General features: G+C 35.9%; 1 protein-coding gene across 1 annotated transcript in view; it reads right to left on the reverse strand.

Annotated features, from left to right (window-relative positions):
* COL4A5 (collagen type IV alpha 5 chain) overlaps positions 1 to 7,004 on the reverse strand; it is a 219,642-nt gene that overhangs the window by 180,657 nt on the left and 31,981 nt on the right. The gene's annotated exons all lie outside the window — the stretch shown is intronic.

Below are 7,004 nucleotides of genomic sequence, written 5' to 3' on the forward strand. Positions count from 1 at the left end.
AATTGAAACCACCTTGAGATATCACTACACACCTGTAAAGAGTAGCAAAAATTTTAAAATAGTGATAACAATATATGTTTGTGAGGGTGAGGAGAAACTGGATCTCTCATTTATTTGGGATGAGAATGCTACCCTGTAAACAGCTAGGCACTATCTTATAAAAGTAAACATGCAACTACCATACACCCCAACAATTATACCCCTGGTCATTTATCCCAAAGAAATGAAAATTTATATTTACACAAAAACCTGTACAGTGATATTCAAAGTAGCTTTATTTATAATAGCCCAAAACTGCAATTAGCCCAGGCTTCCTTCAGTGTATGAATGATTTAAATAATCATTACACAGTACATACGTAAGATGGAATATTACTCAGAAATAAAAAGGAAATAACTATTGATAATCAGAACTTGGATGTAGCTCCAGCAAATTATGCTGGTCAGAAAAGCTAATCACGAAAAGATACATACTATACTCTTCTATTTGTATAACATTTTTTAAGGGACAAAATTTTAGAAACGGAAAAACAGATTACTGGTTGCCATGGGTTATGATAGTGAAGGTGGGAGTGTAAAGTGTATGTGATTATAAAGGGGCAATACAGGTATCTTTGTGATATTGGAGCTGCTCAGTATTTTTTTTAATATTTATTTGGCTGCACCGGGTCTTAGTTGCCACAGGCAGGATCTTTCGTTGTGGCATGTGGGATCTTTAGGTGCAGCATGCAGGACTTAGTTCATTGAACCTGGGCCCCCTGCATTGGGAGTGCAGAGTTTTACCCACCAGACCACCAGGTAAGTCCCGGAGCTGTTCAGTATTTTAACTGTGGTGGGGGATACATGAATTTATATACCTGATGAAACTGTATAGTATTAAAACACAAATGAACACAACTAAATGTGGTGAAATATGAATAGACTGGTGGATTGCATTAATATTAATATCTGGTTGTGATATTACATAACACAGATGTTACCATTGGGGGAAATAGGCAAAGAGTACAAGAGATCTCTCAGTACTACTTCTTAGAATTGAATGTGATTCAGTAAAAATTTATATGAAAAACGCAGCAATTTGAAAAGCTGTTCACTCTGCTGTAGAACCTTCTAAATTACTTAATATTAGCAGTGATCAGAACTTTAATTGCACATTTCAAATTGCATAAATTGGGAATCTTAGTGAAATGAAACAACTAATATATCTCACCAAAATGTTCAGTCTACCCACTATTGCCCAAATAATACACAGAACTGTCTGTGGCTAGAAATAAAGTAGGACTTTGACAGAAGAAATGAAGAATGGCAAAGAAATATGTACAAAAAATCTACCTCTTCAATGCTATTATTAGAGGAGCATTCTGAGTAATTCTTTTTGACACAAAGTCAATAATATTAGCAGAAAGCAAATCCAGGCAGCATTAGAATAAGATTTTACAAGAAAAACAAAATCAAACAATATGTGGAAAAGTGTTTTTAAAAATGCAACTCAAAACCTAAATGTAAATGTGATTCAATTCAAGAAACAGTTTGTGAGTATGGGGTACATGCAAAACTCTTAAGCTAGTGCTAAAGTGGAATACAAATTATATCCTCTAGAAGTACACAATCTAGTGAGAAAGGCAGACACATAAGTAACTAATGATGATACATGCAGACACTGATAAGTCGTATAAGAGAAGTGATCTAGTGTGCCATAGACAAAGCTGAGAACTATTTTGTTGTATGATGCAAAAGAGTCCAGAGCCATTTATGCATCATCAAACACACTGAAATATACACTGAACTTCTGGGGCTTCCCTGATGGTGCAGTGGTTAAGAACCCGCCTGTCAATGCAGGGGACACAGGTTCGAGCCCTGGTCCAGGAAGATCCCACATGCTGCAGAGCAACTAAGCCCGTACGCCACAACTACTGAACCTGTGCTCTAGAGCCCGCGAGCCACAACTACTGAAGCCTGCATACCTCGAGCCCGTGCTCCACAACAAGAGAAGCCACCGCAATGAGAAGCCCACGCACTGCAACGAAAAGTAGCCCCTGCTCACTGCAACTAAAGAAAGCCCACACACAGCAATGAAGACCCAATGCAGCCAAAAATTAATTAATTTTAAAAATAAATAAATAAATATACACTGAAATTCTAACCTTCCTATAATGTGGCTTCATACACATACTTCAAATGAGAACATATCATAATTTTAAATAATTCTGTGTAAATTCTAACACATTGTTAAATTTCTAATTAAAGAATAATTTTATTTCTCTTGGAATATAAAAAACATTTTTAAAAAGTACAATCTATGTTAAGAAGTAACAAAATATTGAGTTAAATTTCTTATGAGTAATTTAAATCATTTAAAATTACTAGGGGATGTTAGTTTAGTTGTTGTCAACCATGATATATTAGCTGTATAATGAGTGAATTATAAAAAGCTAGTGAATTTTTTAAACACATAAAATGTTCCTGGCTTAGAGTTTATTTGACCTAAACATGCTCTTTGGAATCACCCTTGTTCTCTTGTGCAAAGGAACATGCCCATAGGTATATATTAAGGAGAAAAGACATTGTGCCCATCAATCCAGTAGCATCCCAACCATTATAAACAGGAAATTATTTTTTATAAATATCAAAGGGTCTTAAATATACGAAAAGATGACTCAACCTTACCCAGAAAATGCAAATTAAAACCACAATGAGATATAATTTTTCATGTATCATATTATGATATAATGTTTGATAGCACAATATGTTGGTGAGGGTTGGGGAAGCAAGCACTTTTATATCTACTGCTGGTATAAGTGTAAACTGGTACGTCTATGGAGGACGATTTGGCTATATCCATCAAAATGACAAAAGTACATACTATCCAACCCAGCAGTCCCATTTCTAGAAATTTATCCTACAGATAGTACATATCTGAAATGACCTATTACAAAGTTATTCATTGCAGAAGTGCAATACCAAAAGTCAGGAAACAATCTATATATTCCTCAACAGGAGACTGGTTAAATAAATTATGGCATATTCATACAATCAAACACTACTGTGTAGCCATAGCTCTTTATGTACTAATATGGAATGATCTAAAGCAAAGTACATAAAAATGTGTAAAAATAAGGAAAAACAATAAAGTATATTTATGTTTGTGAGTGCCCATGCTTTTTATGCATCAAATAGCTCTAGAACTAAAAACAAGAAATGTTAACACAGGTTGCTCTGGGAAGGAGAACTATGTAGCTGGACACAAAGAGTGCCCTTTCATTGTATACTCTTTTATAACTACCAAAATTTGAACCACCTGAATGCAGTACCTAATCAAAAATAAACGTAAGGAGGGAACAAAAGAAAGAAAAAGAAACTCAATCCAGAGTAGCACAGCTCATCTTCAAGAGGCGATTATTACAGCTAATTTCTCCTGTCTAAAAAACACCTTGGGGCAGGGTAAGAACCAAAGGTACCAATTTATTTCAGTTACAAAATCAGTAATCAGGTTGATGTTTGTTTCATGGTATTTTGGTAAGTTTTCCCCACTGATGTTTCCTGATAAGCTATATGAGAGCTTCACCTTTAGCAGATCCTCCAGATCCAAAAGAAAATACATTGTCAGAGAATCATCATTTTGAAATAAATAAGTCAACATTTTGATAAATACAACACTGTGAGGGTCATTACTTTTGAATTAGTGTAAGTGAAATATACAATGTTGTTCAGTTTACCTAATTACTTTTCAGATCAGTTAACCCTCTTTTCTCTCTCTCTCTCCCTCCCTCTGTGTCACATACACACACAGATTTTTTTTTATAATTAAATATAGATAATTCTTTCTTTATGTGCCTTATGTACAATTCTAGTATTGCACTCATCATGCTATATTGTAACTTCTTTCTCAACAGAACTGTGAGCTCTTTGCGGTGTGAAGAGATTATGCACTACTCACCCCGGCATACACATTGCAATGTGAAAGTCTGACAACTGCCTAACTTCCTCCCCAAAACACTCTCTCATGTAATCATTATTTGCTAAATTCTGATAAATTTAAATCATAAGAAAGTAACATTGATAACATGTCCTTCCACATTTTTATTGTTTAGAAAACTTCGGGAAAGTCTATTTTAATCTTAGTCTATCTGAACATTTGCACATAACACTATTTAGATTTGGCATATAGACCAAAATACATTGAAATGAAAATATTTTCCAAGGTGTCCTTTGAAAGCACAAATAAGAAATGTTCTTATACATGGTGTACTGGTTTGAATATTGTCCTCCCAAACTTCATGTTCATCAAGAACCTTAGAATGTAACCTAATTTGGAAGTAGGTTCTTTGCAGATGTAATCAAACTAAAGTTATGTCATACTGGATTAGGGTAGGCCCTAATCCAATGACTGATGTCTTTATGAGAAGAGACAAATTTGGACACAGAGACACACAAAGACACACATCATATCACCATGTGATGACAGAGGTAGAGACTGGAATGATGCATCTATAAGCCAAGGAATGCAAGTAATCACCAAAAGCTAGGAAGAGGAAAGGAAGGATCCTATTCTAGAGCCTTCAGAAAAGAATGGCCCTGCTAACACCTTGGTTTCAGGCTTCTAATCTACAGAATTGTGAGAGACAATAATTTTCCGTTATTTTAAGCCACCCAGTTTGTGGTATTTTGTTAGAGCAGTGCTTGGAACCTAATATGCATGGAAAATTAAATGTTCAATGCCAAGTAAAACGAAATAGTTAAATAATGTTAATAGTATTACCTCATTTCTGAAAACATCCTAATATACTTCAGCCCAACTATAATGAGATAATCAACAGAGGGGTAACAATTATTTTCCACACTTCCCAATGTGAAGCTCTGTTAGCCAGTTTAGTCTCACAAATCCCAAATAAATCAAGTGTATTCCTAGATCCAGATTTTGTCCCAGCTGTCTATGAACCAGGAAGGGGCTTTCACCAGACATCAACTCTGCCAGCACTTTGATCTTCAACTTTCCAGCCTCCAGAACAGTGAAAAATAAATTTCTCACCCAGTCTATGGTATTTTGTTAGAGCAACCTGAACAGACTAAGCCAGTAATTCACTATATTAATAGAAAAAGGGAAAACATACTGTATAATCATCTCTGTAGATACAGAAAAAAACATTTAACAAAAATTCAGTAGCCAATTTTGATAAAAACACACCAAACTAGGAAATAAAGGTAACTTCCTTAATCCAATAAAGGACATCCCTTAAAACCTAGAGCTAACAAGAGTTTCACAGCAGTGGCACTATTGACATTTTGGCCTGAATGATTCCTTGTTGCACAGAGTTGGTAGGTGGGGGTCCTATGTATTGTAGGATGTTTAGCAGCATCTTTGGCCTCTGTCTACTAGATGCCAATTAACAGCCCCCAATCATGACAACCAAGAATGTCTCCAGATGTTGCCAACTGTCCTCTGTGGCAGTTTCCCCACCCATTGAGAATCACTGAACTAACATCACATTCAATGGTAACAGACAGAATGCTTTCCCCCTAATAACAGAAACAAGGCAGGGATGACTGATCTCACCACTTTTCTCTCACTGCTTCTACTGAATATTGTACATTGGAGTTCAGTACCAAGAGAGCAAGGCAAAGAAAACAATAGATAGGCATAAAGAATGGAAAGGGAAAAGTAAAACTGTCCCTTTTCAAAGACATCATAATTGTACATATAGAACGTTCTTAGAATCTGTAAAAAGCTACTACTAGAAGTAATAAAACTGGTACACTGAAATGTATAAGACATTGCTAAGACAAATTAAAGAAGTCCTAAAAACTAAATATATTATAGACATGTATAAGAGGACTCAATATCATTAATGTTAACTGAACTACAGATTAAATGCAATCCCAACCAAAATCCCAGGAGACTTTTCAGAAATTGACAAGCTGTTCCAAAATTTATATGGAAACACAATAATGTTAAAATACTTAAAACAAACTTGCACTGTCTGATTTCAAGGCTTGCTATAAAGCTACAGTAATCAAGACAGCATGGTATTGGCATATGGATAGACAAGTAGATCTACAAAATAAAGTCCAGAAATAGATTCACACATATATGGTCAATTGACTTGCAACAAAAAATGAAAACATAACTCAACAGGGAAAGGACTGTCTTTCCAAAAGAAAAAAAAAACAGTGAAAGAACAACTGGATATTCATACTGAAAATTATGTTTGGACACCAGTAAAAATGGTGAAGCAGGATGCTCTAAACACTTGTCCCTCCATAGAAACATCAAAAAATCAAGCAGGAACTATCAGAACCAAATTTTTTAGAACTCTGGAAAACAATCTAAGGTTTACAACAACCAAGCAAACGTTGAATCAAGAAAAACACAATTTTAGATGGTACAAAATGTCTGTGGTGTTTTTGCTTGCTCTGACCCAACTGCCTCTCCAGCTTAGTGGCAATCTTCAAAAGGGCAGCCACGTTCACATTGTGGAACACTTGTCCCTGGTTCCAGAGGGAATAGAGCAGATTTTTTTCACAAAGAATTGTTTGTCTGTCTAATCTCTATGGGGGCTACCTAAAAGGCTAATTCAGGGCACTTATCTTTGTTTCACCTAACTTAGAAAAGACTCAGGACAGAAGAACCATATGCATTGTGAGAAAACACTGTAAAGTGAATGAACAACCTACAGCTTCCTGGGGCAAAAGATTACAGGTGAGGAATATGGAGACAGTGCCAAACACCTGGGAGGAAAAGCAGGGAAGAGACTTTCCTTGGGAAAATTAGGGCACTGAAAAGTGCCCATATATACTAGGAAATTTTAAAAAGCAGGCCTATGCCCAGAGGAGAACCCATGCCCAAGAAAGACCTGAGTAAACCTTGAATTTTCACTCTAGCTGATCTCCAGGCACAGTGTAAGCAGGAAGTAAAAGCTAAAGCAGAGCTACACATGGCCTGGCTAAGTGTTGAAAGAGTGCTGCAACACACACACACACACACACACACACACACACACACACACA

The sequence above is a fragment of the Neophocaena asiaeorientalis genome, unplaced genomic scaffold (assembly GCF_003031525.2).
Source record: "Neophocaena asiaeorientalis asiaeorientalis breed wild unplaced genomic scaffold, Neophocaena_asiaeorientalis_V1.1 scaffold41, whole genome shotgun sequence".
NCBI classification, from domain to species: domain Eukaryota; kingdom Metazoa; phylum Chordata; class Mammalia; order Artiodactyla; family Phocoenidae; genus Neophocaena; species Neophocaena asiaeorientalis.